The sequence below is a fragment of the Rhyacophila brunnea genome, unplaced genomic scaffold (genome assembly GCF_057557595.1).
Source record: "Rhyacophila brunnea isolate RB1 unplaced genomic scaffold, BYU_Rbru_1.0 scaffold_9, whole genome shotgun sequence".
NCBI lineage: Eukaryota > Metazoa > Arthropoda > Insecta > Trichoptera > Rhyacophilidae > Rhyacophila > Rhyacophila brunnea.
The window spans coordinates 41,118,368-41,133,140 of record NW_028233361.1 but is presented as its reverse complement, the minus strand read 5'-3'; the positions used below and the strand labels follow the sequence as shown (position 1 = coordinate 41,133,140).

Here is a 14,773-nt window from a genome sequence, read left to right as displayed (position 1 = left end):
CTGCAATTTTGTGGCTTACTACTTGAAGCTAACGTGCCTAAACTAGGGTCGGGCTACTTAAATAAAAGTATGGTAAACAAGTTAATTATTAATGGTATAGTTACTTTTAAGTGTGTCAGTACGTTATTCCTTCAATATATTTGATTTGGTTGTTCGCAAACAACTGATAATTCGTATTTGTTTATTTAACAAACCTATTTACCAGTAATGTTGGTATTCACCACATAGTTATCGAATTTACTTTTTATGTTACATTATTGTAATATAAATATGCATATATTATATTATAATATGTAACAGTGGCGAGGGGTGGAGGTAGACTGTTACGATCCGCCATAAATAGTGCAGACAAAACTTTGTCACACGTATTTGTTTTCATTGAACTAATACTACAATCTACTTACAGATGGTGTTGGTTAATTTTTAAAATTTAATTACACCCTGCGAAACCAAACCATAATAGATAATAGTCAAAAAACACTTATAACACTATTATAAAATATCTAAAATTAAGCCATGAAATCATACATAATTTTGGATATTTTACAGAAAAAATATGTTTTTATTTATTAGAGTTTGGTTTAGGCAAGGCTTAATGAATTAAAAAAAAAACCAAGTGTAATAAATGTATTTCTATTTCAACGAAAACAAATAATTATGAATGAAAAATTGTGTACAATTTTGTCCGATCGCCCAAAATATACCAAAACTATTATGGTTTGGTTTGGTAGGGTCTAATTGTTTTTTAAAAACTAACCAACATTATCTGTAAATTGTAGTCTTAGTTCTGTAAAAACAAATACGTGTGACTGACAAAATTTAATGTGGACTATTAATGTCGGATCTTAAGAGGGCTCGCACATCAGAACTCGCCGCATGCGTGTTCCGACGAATTCGTCTATGTGACGTCTTCGTAAACCAAGAAACATACGTTATCAAATGGAGCTTCGCAGATTGGCCGATGCAACTGCGACGCTGCGACGCTCCTGCATGCGACGAGTTGAATTTGCTACAGCCTGCATGTCGATATCTAAAAATGTCAACTCCGCGCATGCGCACAGCCGCACAATCGGCCATTGCACTGCCGCACAATCGGCGGATCGGCCATTTCTCTCCAGTTTGTCGCCGCGTTTGACGTTTGCCGCTAGGCAGATGTGCGAGGTTGTAGCATGCAACATTCGCCGGCGGTCTCGGAAGTTTTGATTTATGGCCGTCAGGCACACAAGGCGAGTTGTGATGTGCGAGCCGGCTAACAGCCTATATCCACCCTTCGCCACTGAAGTATAGGTGCTCTTCTCAACAAGTGCAGTTTTTCGCTAAAAGAACGTTGCTTGCACGAGCAACTTCTGTTTCGCTGTTTCATTCTCGACCGAATAATAACGCCATATTTTCTATGTCTGTTTGGTTGACCCAATGTGATGTCCGTTATTATGGATTTTTATCTATCGAGTCTTATTTGCACTTGTACTTGCTTTATCAGGACTCCCCGTTGACAGCTAAACCTTTGGACTTTATTATTGCACTGTAACTTATCTGTGTATTTTGCGCGAATAAACAAACAATATTTATTCTCCTTCGCGATTTGCGTGATAACCACAATGCTAATATAATTATTATTGAACATGGTTAGTACAATATTGAATTTGAATAGAACGACGTCTGACAATAACGCTAACTTGTTAATAAATTATAACTATTAATTAAAGGCATACAGATTTGTTTTGTTGTCAGAAAAAGACGAATATTGTAAAAGCATACATTTCTAAATTAAATTGTGTAAAGATAGTTATACTTAATAAATAATTACAAGATAAAAAGAACTTTTTATATACAACGCTTCTAAATTTTCTGTTGAATTATTATGCTCAATATGCTCCAACTTGTACTTGATATGAAGTAAATAAAAAACAAACAAACAAACAAATATAGAATACTGAAATGTCATTTTGACATTTCATTTTGATTTCCATAGTAACGCACGTATATATTAATAATTAAGTTGCTAGGACCACTCCCTTTGCAACCGATAATAGTCTTTTACCTTTTATGGATTTTTCTGAAATAACTTTCCATGAAAATGAATTCAATTCTGCTTAAAGATGGTTAAAAGTATTAAAAGAATGCGTTGGCATCGTGTTCTGATAAATTCTAAAAGTTTCAAATGTCTAGCTTAAAAAGGTTAAAAATCGATTGCAAGATTTGTACTGGACAAACAACCACCGGACAAACAAGAATACGAACTTATAAAAACGTTGTAAAATGATACTTATTTATAGATTTTTCCGCCATACCCAGCAAATACAATAGTCTTTAGTTTATACATACTATGTTCTCGATGGTGGGATAAGAGCTAGTTGAAAGTACATATGTGCTTGGAAAAGTCTGTCTATGTGAGTGGTAAACATCTGCAGCTATATTCCAACAAAACGCTTAACCCCAAAATCAATACAAATTTATATATATATATACTAAAACGTGGCTTCCAGAGTTAAAATAATAAACTGAAAATATCTACGAAAAAAATTTGAGTCTGAGGAAACAGCTCTAGTAACTTCCAAGTAACTTTATGCAATTGTACACAGTGACAAAATTTGTGTGTAATACGCACTGCGTATTAGTAAATGCCTAGTAAATTGGCTGATTTCATCAAATAATTCAAAAAAAATCTATTCCAAATTGTAAGGTTACGTGGAGGGTGGTCTACCTCCGCGCCAAGCTCGACATAAGTAGGAATGTACATTCATTAAAATATAATATCGGTACTGTTCGGTTAAAGCGGATACAGCGGAAAACGCATTTTGAAAATAGCCGATAAACTGGATTATTTGTTAGGTTAACCTAACCAAACCTAACCTAACCTAACCCAACCTAACCTAACCTAAACTAACCCAAACTAACAAATTATCCAGTTTATCGGCTATTTTCAAAATGCGTTTTCCGCTGTATCCGCTTTAACCGAACAGTACCATAATATCATTGAAATCAATATTGCCGATAAAACAATATTTTATTATTATTTTAAGTAACTATTATTTTTATTTTTACGTAAATTGATATTGCAAAAACATTACAGTATTAATATCACCAAATGAGAATTGTGGGAAAGCGGATAAAGCGGAAAGCGGGTAAATTTTTGAATTCCAGGATCATTCTTTTTTTAAATTCCTCGATTGCACGTAACATATTATTATGAAATTACTTAAGTACATCATTGTTTTCTTGGCTAAGATGTGGATAGTCGCCAAAGAATCAACCAATATCGACTAATTTTATTTAATAAATTTATTATGCAGATAATAAGTCACCGGAAAAACATTGACAATGCATAAATATGCCAAACGTTAATACCTATATTATTATCACAAAACACATACGATTTGTGGACAAATCAAATATTGTTATTGAGTAATGGTCGTGTTGCATTTCCGCTTTAATTTTTGCAATTTAAGCATGTATAATAAAAACTATCACTAAATACAAGAGTTTAGCGGCATGCAATAATTTTGTAATGATTAGAATGATAAAAATTAGCAATTAAAATTATTAAGCCGTAGGTACCTAATAAGTTAGATTTTTGGGGCTCCCAATACGTATTAGCAAGTATAAAACTTACCCTGTTGAAATGGCGTTTTTTGTTCCAAAGATTATTGTCAGATCACTTTTTTCAAAATTATTCCATATTTCTCTCATGCTGTTTGATTAAATGCACAGCGCCTGATCTATATCCAGCCAAAGTTTGGTGATACAGGGTTAAGTGTAGATTTTTAAAACGTTTTTATTTCTGATTCCCACTAAAATCAGCGCTGGAAATGGAAAATTGTACGAACCGGAGCGCTCGATAATATTATGAAAATATTAACGTTGTTATCTAATTGTACATATATGTATTTTATAAAAATAAGTCTGTTAGATTTTTTATTATATGACATATTTAGCTCAAGCGGTCAAATTAACATTTCCCCGAGACGGAGAGATAATTTTGGAGATTTTATGAACCGGAACGGCGCTCCGGTGCGTTTCGGTCCATTTCGAGCCCTGACTAAAATTGACATTTGTGTATTGCTGTATTTTTGGAAAGATCACAGTTGTACAGCATATACAAATTGTTATATGTAATTTGTTACAACATTAATAAATCTATTCGAGCCCAGACGTTTCTGGGATTATGTGAATTTTATGGTCAAAATAATCGACCTACAGAGCTCACTATTCGTAATTTAATTGGAAAGGTAGAGTCAAATGGTAATATTTGTGATGTTAAGAATCCAACCCGTTAAAAATGGAAACATACTGCTGAAAACATTGATGCTATGAATTAAAGTGTGGATGAAAATCCAGAACAATCAATTATACGTCGTTTTCGAGAACTTGGGCTTTCTTCATGGAAGATTCTTCATTAATATTTGCATTTGAAAACGTATAAAATACAGTTAGACCATTTGGTGCGTCGGAATTTTGCTGATTGGGATTTACAGCGACTTGAAACAGACCACCGCCATCTTTAGATCAATAAAGCCTGAGCATAATTTTTTGCACAAGCAACTAGTGGTCCACTTTTCAGCTGTCAAAATCAGATCCCAGATTGCTTGACACATTGATTCGCCCTTTATCGTTTCAAATTGAATTATGAAAATTTCTCAAATCAAATATATTAACTATCAGTGTTATTTATTAATAATATGCATTCAGTATGAGCACTCTATAGACAATGACAGGTCATCCATAGACAACGGGAGGGGCGAAAAGTAGGACCAGTCGTGTAATGTATCGGCTTTCTTCTTCAGTGGGCAATGAACAGACTCATTATTTCACGTAAAATATCATCTTTTGCGATGAAGCTCATTTTTTGTTTAATGACTTCGTAAATAAACACAATTGTCGCATTTGGAGTAATAAAAACCCACATGTTTTTCTTGAAACACCTTTACATCCACAAAAATTAACAGTTTGTTGTGGCTTATGGTCTGGAGTTGTAATTGGATCTTATTTTTTTTGAAAATGAGAATAGCAATGTAGTTACTGTCAATGGATAACGCCACAGATGATTTTTGATCTGGACGATATGACGTGGTTCCAATAAGAGGGTGCAACTTGCACATACAGCTCGTGACGCAATTGACTTATTGAGTGAAAAGTTCAGTATAATATCGATGCTTAATGTCAAACAACATTATCTACAAAAGTGCAACTTTACAGGAGAGCCAAAGTTTTTTTAGGTTTTTTGTAACTCAACAAAAGGAGATGTATATTTATAACCTAATGTTCATATTTTATAATTTATTGTGTATTGTACATTTATCTTGCTTATGGTGATGTTAAAATTTATAGGTATGGTTTAAAAAAAATATGGAAACAAGGGTAACTTTATGTAGTTAACATTAAACTTTACTGACGATTTAAGGTACTTCAGTTGAGGCATGGTCTAAAAAGATCGTGGCTAGGCGATGCGCGGATTGTGCAAATGATGTGTATTGTTATATTACTAATAATAATAGTATATTCATTGACATGTTTCCTTTTTTAAGTACATACGTAAAAATTTTTAGTCATCTTTACACGATTTAAGAATATTTTTATCCGACGCCATGACAAAACAAATCGACGATTTGCGAGTCCAGGCGACGAGTGAGAAATTTTGTCGCATCCACTGTTGAAAATTATTTGCCGTTTCACTGAAGTACGCTCTTAAGAAGAAACTAGAAAAGATTGACATAAGGTGCATTGGGGTAATTCCGAATATGGGTATATTCCGAAAGTTCAAAAATTCTACCAATCGAAGCGATATTTTCCTATTGGCAACATTTAGTCTAGACACCATGTTCATTGTGCTCGCCTCGACAGTCGTCGCTAGTCGCTAGTGTCAACAATGCGTGCATACCATCAAGTTTTTTCGGAGAAGTGTTTTTCGCGCCATTTTTGCTGATTCGTAATTACCCCAACTTACATATCTCGGAATTCTGGTAAATTATTTGAATAAGTGATTGCTTTTACGATAGATTGTCGTTTTTTACGAATTGTGAGAGGAACACAATGTCCTAGCTCTGTTTTTAATTTTTTTTCGGAAATACCCCTTTGGGGTTATTCCGATATATATTCATTCCGCAATAGCCCACTTAACTTTTTCATAGTAAATGGCAGTGCTTCTCAATCTGTAAAGATACTAAAATTATATCTAATTTAGATGTACATAATATACTTCATAAAATTAATATTAAAGTAAGTAAATTTAGCGTCGTCCTAATAAGAAGCTATCGCACGTCCTATTATATATAATCTTGGTTAAGTGCGGTAACACCAGCCTTCACTTAACAGCATAACTAGTGTATCCGACATCATGAGCGAATATAGCGATTCTGATATTATAGATTATCTTGATTTTGAAGTATTGATGGATGAATACTCTGAAGATGATTTAAAAATATACATGGAAGAACCAAGGTCACAAAAAAAACCAAAGATGTGAAATATGGTGAAAGTTTAACTGACGAAAAGATGCTCACCAACAACGATTCAAATTCTCTCTGTACTAAGAGTAAAGGTGTTGGCAAAAAAAGTAAAGGTAAAGAAAATCAAGCGGATAAAACAGACAAAAAAACGAAGAGAAAAGACACATTGAAAGAGATGACAAAGACAACGTTGATGTTTTTATAAATGGAAAAAAAATATCACAACTAGAGAAGACTCAAAAGAAAAGGGCAAAGATGAATAACTGCTACTAAAACTGAAAAATAAAGATATAGTATACAAAACTCAAGAAAAATATCCTCAAGAAGAAGGAAAATTACAAATTAAATGATTCAGTGCTTGTCAGATATTCAATCAGAAAAAAATGGAGGTACTATATTGGGTTCATAGAAGAAATAATAAAACATGAGGAAACATATTTCTCTATCAACTTCTTAAAAACTATGAGACCACAGCAGTAGCTAACCTTTATTACGACCAAAAGAAAAGATAGTGACAAAGTTCCAGAGTCATTATAGTGAAGAAGATAGATATACAAAAAAAAGTGCTGATGAAAAAGAATATTACTTATGTAATGATAAAGATAGAATTTATTTTGACTGATTGCGTACCAAACCAATAGATCATTATTATGTATATGTGAGGTTTTCAGACCGTGTCTTAATCAATTCTGTTATATTTTTTTAACAGTGTAGCCCGCATTTTAGTTTTAGGTTTGCTAGCAGGAATAAATTATAAGTTTATGCCATAAAAGTAGATGAAAATGATTAAAAAGACAAGTTCCGACTTTGATTTACCATTTTTAATGTTGACTAATTTAATTGTATGGGTATGAAGAAAGTTTATTTTGCTATGCAAAAAGCAGTAAGTAAACAAAAGACATCTTTATAAAAAATATTGTTCTATCAAGGTAGGCAAATGAGAATGTAGACTCAAATAAAAATTGATTTTTAAAATTATCACTTTCTTTGATTTTCCTCGTATTTATTTTATTGATTTAAGGTGGTAGGTACTTGTGTCATATTGAGATATTTTTTCTCATTATTTGTCACCGGTGGGAACAAAACTGGTAGTGACAACCGGGAATAAACCTGCTCTGCTCCATCCCGTTCCACAATCCCTATAATCCTAAGTACTTAACTGAAATGTTGAGAACCACTATCTTTTTTTGGGGTAATTCCGAACTAATAGTATCAAAAGTTAGGGATTATGGAAACTATTAACAAAATTGATGATATTTTGTGTTAGGAGTAATTACGGTCGAAAAAGAAAGGTAAACCTTTGGTCAAAGTGCAATAAAATCAACTTTTGAATAATTTCGGAATTACCCCAAGATAGTTCGTAATTTCCCCAATGCCAAAAAAAAATGACTCAATATTTCAAATTCTCAATTCAAAGAACCCAACTATATATTCAAGAATCTAATATATATTTATCATACATCTTTTCTTTAAGTACACAGGGATAAAACAATAATGGCAGTAAATATAAAACACTTTGAATAATTAACCGAAATATATAACCTCTAGTCATCTCATAGAAATTTCTGTCGGAATTACCCCAATGCACCTTACAATTGTTTGACTAGCCGAGAATGTAAAATAACGTTATCAAAATAAAAAAAGAGTTATGTAGATAACGTTGTTTGACTTTAACCACTCGATATAATTCTCTTATTTAATGACCAGTTCGTTAAATTAAAATTTTCATTTAAGAGTTTTAAATTTAATATTTTTATTTGCATATTTATCCGTCTGAATTCTGAAACAACCACACAACCTTGCGCGGTCAATTCGAAGTGATGCTTTTGTTTCTTTTTCGCATGCCATTGTCTGTCGGTGTTGGTTAGTATGGCCGGCGCAACGTTAGCGAGCTTCCCGCATGACGGATGCATAAACAAATAATAAAATAACTACCGGCTAAAAATACAAAAAAATGGACGCTCTCAACCATGATGGCAATGATTGTATTGTATTGTTTTTTTTCGTTGTCTATCTTTTCATATATCCATCACCCACATAACACATAATATGAAATCGATTATCCAGTATCGTCGTTAGGAGATAGATACCCACAATTACTCTTTGGAGCAGATACGTTCACTATATATATACCAGGCAATGGTGGAGGTAGACATAAATAGTGTACACTAAACTTTGTCAGTCATACTTATTTGTTTTCATTGAACTTAGCATACAATATGAAGATGGTGCTGGTTAGTTTTTGAAATCCAATTAAACCCTGCCTAAACCAAATGATAATAGTTTAGGTATGCTATGGGCGATCCGACAAAATGGTGGAGACTTTTTCAGGCATTCTTATTTGTTTCGGTTGAATTATAAATACGTATTGCAGATGGTGTTGGTTTGATTTTTCAATTCATTAAACCCTGCCTACTTCTAACCATAATCGATAAAAAATATTCTTCTACATATAAAATATAATAAATGAACATTTTTTACTATTATCTACTATGGCTTGTATTAGACAGGTTTTAATTGAATTTTAAAAACTAATAAACATGTATACATTGTAATCTTAGTTAAATGAAAACAAATACGTTTGACTGACAAAGTTTAGTATGAACTATTTATGTCTGATCTTAACAGCCTACCTCCGCCCTTCGCCACTGATAAGAGAGGTGACGAACCTTTTTCTATAAGTGTGTCAAATTATGTGCTAATATATTGTCAAATGCATGAGCATGCCAAATACAAAACCAACATATTTATATTTTTACACATAAGTAATTTATTGTAAATTGACAAAAAGATAACTTACTCATATTGCTATTACCAAGGCTATGTTTTCTACTTTCGATTTAAAACAATTCATCGACGAAAATGATCGTTCGTATTCATATGTTATTGAGAGATAGTGATTTTCTTCTTCATTAAATTGAACGTATCTGGTAATTTGTTCCAATATTTTAAAAGTAGGTACATTCCGCAATATTATTACTTTTTATTCACAAATATTTTGCTATCCTAAAACAAGCCAGGGTTGCTAGTACTTTTTAAATTAAGTCTTTTAAAATTGGGATCCCTGAAGTAGACGGAAAAGATATCTGAGATTATAGGTCATATAAGATCACAAACGCCTTGGGTATTGAGCCCCCAAGTTTTGTGTAACCGAGAAAATATTTTTGTGCCATGCCTACCTAATGTTGCTCTATCTATACCTTTATTGGTTCCTGACGGGTTGAGTTGGCTTATGAGGAACTGTAACTTACACAAATTTACTCGTAACTTCTCCCTTGCCAAGACTGTCGTGTTACAATAATTCCCATATCCTACTCTTATCCTATTCTTGGTGTTGTGTGGTGGATAGCAGTACCATTAGTACTGGATTGAAGCCCAAGATAATCATATGCACTGGCCTCAAACACTCCGAGTTGGAACCACAAAAAGTTGCGGTACTGCATTGAACAAAGGTAACGGGATGGTATGATTCCCCTGTAAAACCAAGATGTTGTAGATTCACTCGAATCAGTCAATTCTGTAAATTATTGGCAGATGCCGGTTTCAAATCTTCTACCGCAAGACCATTCAACTGGATTAGAGTATGTGTATGTGCATGCTTAAATGCGTTCCATGACAAAACAGAACAGTGACAAAACAGAACAACGATAAATATAACTATGACCTTTCAGGAAAAATATAAATTTAATATTGAAATTGTCCTATCTCTATTATGTTAATAGATTTTTAATAGCACAGATTTTCAATACGCCATAATAAATCAAATTATATACGAGGGTGGGTCAATAATTCCTTAGAAAAAAGCATTAAAACAGGTTTTTTTTTTGTATTTTTTTTTTATTTCTCAACATAATTTCCTTGGAGCTCAATACACTTGGTTAGACGTTTCTCAATTTTTTTTAAACCGTCAGAAAAATAAGTTTTCGGAAGGTCCTCAAAATAAGCATTTGTCCGATCGATGACTTCTTCATTTGAAAAAAAACGTTGTCCACTTAGCCATTTTTTTAAGTTTGGGAAAAGGAAAAAGTCACTGGGGGCTAAATCTGGCGAATACGGTGGGTGGTCGACCAATTCGAACTTCAATTCTTCAATTTTAGCCATTGATCGTAAACATGTGTGAACACGGGCATTGTCCTGATGAAAGAGGATTTTTTTCCTGTTTAAATGAGGCCGTTTTTCTTCAATTTTGTTTTTTAGCTGGTCCAATAAAGATGCATAATAATCCCCTGTTATTGTTTTTCCTTTTTCCAAATAGTCAACGAAAATAATTTCACGTGCATCCCAAAATACAGTAGCCATAACCTTACCAGCTGGTTTTACGGTTTTCGCCTTCTTTCGACATAGTTTGCCTTCGCAATCCACTGCTTTGACTGTTCTTTCGTCTCGGGAGTATAGTGGTGTATCCATGTTTCATCTACAGTCACAAAGCGACGAAAAAATTCATCCGGATTGCGTTGCATGAGCGACAACAGGGCTTTAGAGGCCACCACCCTACTGCGTTTATTGTCGACTGTGAGCAAACGCGGCACCCATCTTGCAAAAATATTTTTCATGCCCAATTTGTCATGTAAAATAGAAATGACGCTACCTTTTGAGATCCCTGTAACCTCAATTATCTCACTCAACTTTAATCTTCGGTCACTTAACACCATATCGTGGATTTTATTGATCATTTCTGGTGTAGTCACCTCTACAGGACGTCCTGAGCGTGGTTCATCCTTTGTTGATGTACGACCACGTTTAAATTCATTTAACCAGTTATAAATAGTTGCAAGTGAAGGAGCAGATATGCCGTGAACTAAATCTAACTCATTTTTTATTTCCTTTGATGTTAACCCTTTTATATTAAAATGTTTAATAACAACTCTAAACTCAATTTTCTCCATTTTCCATTTTTCCATTTTCCACAAGCAAATTTTTTTTTTAAATGTACGAGAAACACACAACAACCCGACCAATCTGATTGAAACTTCGCAGCATACTGAATCGGTAGTGCCGCTGCATGAAAACAAACCGCTTGCAGTACTAGTCGCGCCACCTGTCGGCTTTTCTAAGGACTTATTGACCCACCCTCGTACCTAATTTCTGTATTCCTAATCGCTAGAAAGCCTCAAATAAACGGGACTTTGCCGGCAAGCTTAGGATATCTCATCTTGATCAATATAATATCATCATCATCATCAGCCGGGGTCAATCCACTGCTGGATGAAGGCCTCCCCAAGCTTTCTCCAACTGTCTCGGTCCTGTGTCGTTCGCTGCCACGTATTGCCGCCGAACTTTACCAGTTCGTCAATCCAGCGGCTTTTAGGGCGACCCTGTGGCCGTTTCGTACCCCTTGGGTACCATTGGATGACGGCATTTGTCCAGCGGCCGTCCTTTCGGCGAGCAATGTGCCCCGCCCATCTCCATTTCAGCTGTTTGGCAACGTCTATTACATCGCGTACTCTTGTCTGTTTCCTATCCCATTCGTTTCTCTTACGGTCCTTTCGCGTGATGCCCAACATGCACCTCTCCATGCCTCGCTGTGTGACTCTTAGCCATATAATATATATAATATAATATATAATATAATATATTCTTCAAAATAATGACCTAACCTAACCTAATCTAACCTAAATAGATTCCACAAAAATTAATGTTTCATTTTTCCCCTGGCTGTTCTGTTTTGCCCGGTTACCGCTTGAATAGTGTGACGAGAAAAATCACTTAAATATTCTCTTCTCTACTCACATCTCAGATGTTTTGTTTTGCTGAAGCATAAGCAAAGCAAAGTGACATAATTTACATTCAGCAATGATTTAAAAACGATACATATTGTGTTGAAATCTAAAAAAGCAGGTAGATATTTTTATATTTACTCATAATGTAATATATGGTGATTTGCCAAAACTACAACAAGAAGATAATTGCGCGACAGGTTTTTCATGAGTCAGTCTCACAAAAACAACGACAAAAAAACTTACAACTGCTGGGGGGAACATTTGGCAACACTAGTTTTAGAAATTATGCTAGACTGGTAACCTAGATGCAGGTATATACAATATATGATGTATATAATAGAAGGTTACGTTCCCTCTAAAATATTATTAATCATAGCGAAGAATGAACCGAAACAAATAACCTTTGTTGCGAACGCCTATTACTAATGTTAGAAAAATTGATAACGCGTGCCTTAGGTGTGTCGCACATACAAACTCGACACGACTAGAATTCGTAGGACTCTGTCGATGTGATTTTATTGGCACTTATGACACAGAATATACCTTAATGTACCATCTTACATATCGTTGACGCAGTAGTGTAAAAGTGGGGCCACACCGGCAACAAGTCGCGCGACAACTCGTTAAATTAACGTAATTAATTAACGTAAAATTTAACGAGTTGTCGCGCGACTTGTTTTCGGTGTGGCCGCACTTTTAGACACCTGTTGGCGCATGTAACATAGTTGAAAGTGCTCATCGTAAATGCTGTGTATGAAGTGTACATAATATAATATGTAGTTTAAAAAATTGTCGCTACCACGATCAGAATCCATACTATTCGTAGTGCCCAACTCGCTTTTCCAGCTACTTCAAGCGATCAACGCACCAGAATATCAGATCACGTGAGAGAAAAAACTACAATTACGGAGATGATAATGAAATGAAATTTCGAGCAACAATATAAACCCAGTGCGTACATATCTACTGTTTTTGGTCTGATGTAGTGTTTGCAACTTTGTTGGCACATCTGAGTTCGGATTGTGTTCGTGTCGAGTGGATTGTTGGTGTACATTGCGCCTTATATTTAAACAAAATCGTTTGTGGGGCACTACTTTAATAAACATCACGTTATAAAAGCGAATTTTAAGACGTTATTCTATGCTATACTAGCATATCAGTCAATCATTACGTATAGCAGAATATTGTTTTCAAGTTGATCGATCGTACCCAGACAATGGATTGGCGCCGGCAAAGTCACAATCTTGTTCAAAACACTGCGATATTAACGCCTTTCCCCAGTCACTGCCCCATTACTGGGAATCGTGGTTTTAATGGTAGCACCTAAATTATACTCGCACATTTCATCTGGTTGTCCTTTGATTCAACTGAGCAGAGGTTAATGACTCACACACATTGATTACCTAGGTACCCAATTAATCGGAGCTATGTCCAATTTTATTTTAGTGTTATATATTTATTGCAATTAAGGGTTTATTGGCCAATGAAATATTTATATTGATGAATATATACCTAATAGAATCGAGAGAAAAAAAATCGACACCCGACGGGACTATGTCCTTTTTCTAGTGTGTATAATATGTATGGGATGTTTCCAAATTTTGAATATTCAATATATAGAATGTTACATTATTAAATCTTGTGTCTTATTCGTTGAATAAAAGAAATGGTTTATTGAAAATATTAGCAAGTATAAGTAGGTACGTTATAAAAACTAAATAATGGAGTAATCCGCAACGTTGGTTAGTAATTAAGTAATTACATAATACCTAACTTAATTTAATATATAAACCAATAGCCAACATTTTAACGGAATTCGATAAGCATTTTACGCAAAAACTACTAGTTAAAATTTATTGTTGTAGTTGACTAAGATGCCCGTAGTTTAATTGGAAAAACATACTGCCACGAATCCAGCAGGTACAGGTTCAAGTCCCGTCGGGTGTCGTATTTTTTCTACAGAATGATTTTTTCTAGTGTGTATATGCATGCGACGTTTTCAAATTATGTATATTCAGTATATAGAATGTTACTTGTATGTTTCATTTGATTAATTTTTCGTGAACTCTTCTCCATATTGCATCATCAATCTTTTATATCAAAAATGTCCTCCATTTTGCTGTGATAAATTGCATAGCTACCTGGTTTGGACGATTCCCATTATTCTCTCAAACGTATCTCTCTGTTTATTTTTTGTCCTCTTCTCTTGTTGTGTATTGTTGGTTTGTTCGTGTTTTTTTTCACGGGCAACATTCCAACTTCTATTTCGAAGGATTCCGAATCTCGCTGCAGTGTAAGAAATAAATATGCATTCAAGACACTGGAAATTTAGGGCTATTCATTTTTTCTCATCTTGGAAACCTGTAGCTATGTACAAATTATAATAATATATAATTAAAATACACACATATGTCTAGCAATATTAACCGTATTTAATCACTGAGATATTGAAAAGACATTACATAACACTTAATCGGTCACTGAAGGTTATAGGGACCCAAGTGCATTGTTAACCACACTCAATTAATCGACTTCAAAGTTAAATTACGCGATTCTAAATATCACATAGTTAAATGTTTTCAATATTCTGTAAATGAGGTCTGCTTG

The 14,773-nt window shown here is 34.1% G+C and overlaps 1 protein-coding gene across 2 annotated transcripts in view; it reads left to right on the top strand.

The window, feature by feature from the left end:
* Positions 1-14,773, top strand: part of LOC147063632 (uncharacterized) — a 570,851-nt gene that overhangs the window by 297,156 nt on the left and 258,922 nt on the right. The gene's annotated exons all lie outside the window — the stretch shown is intronic.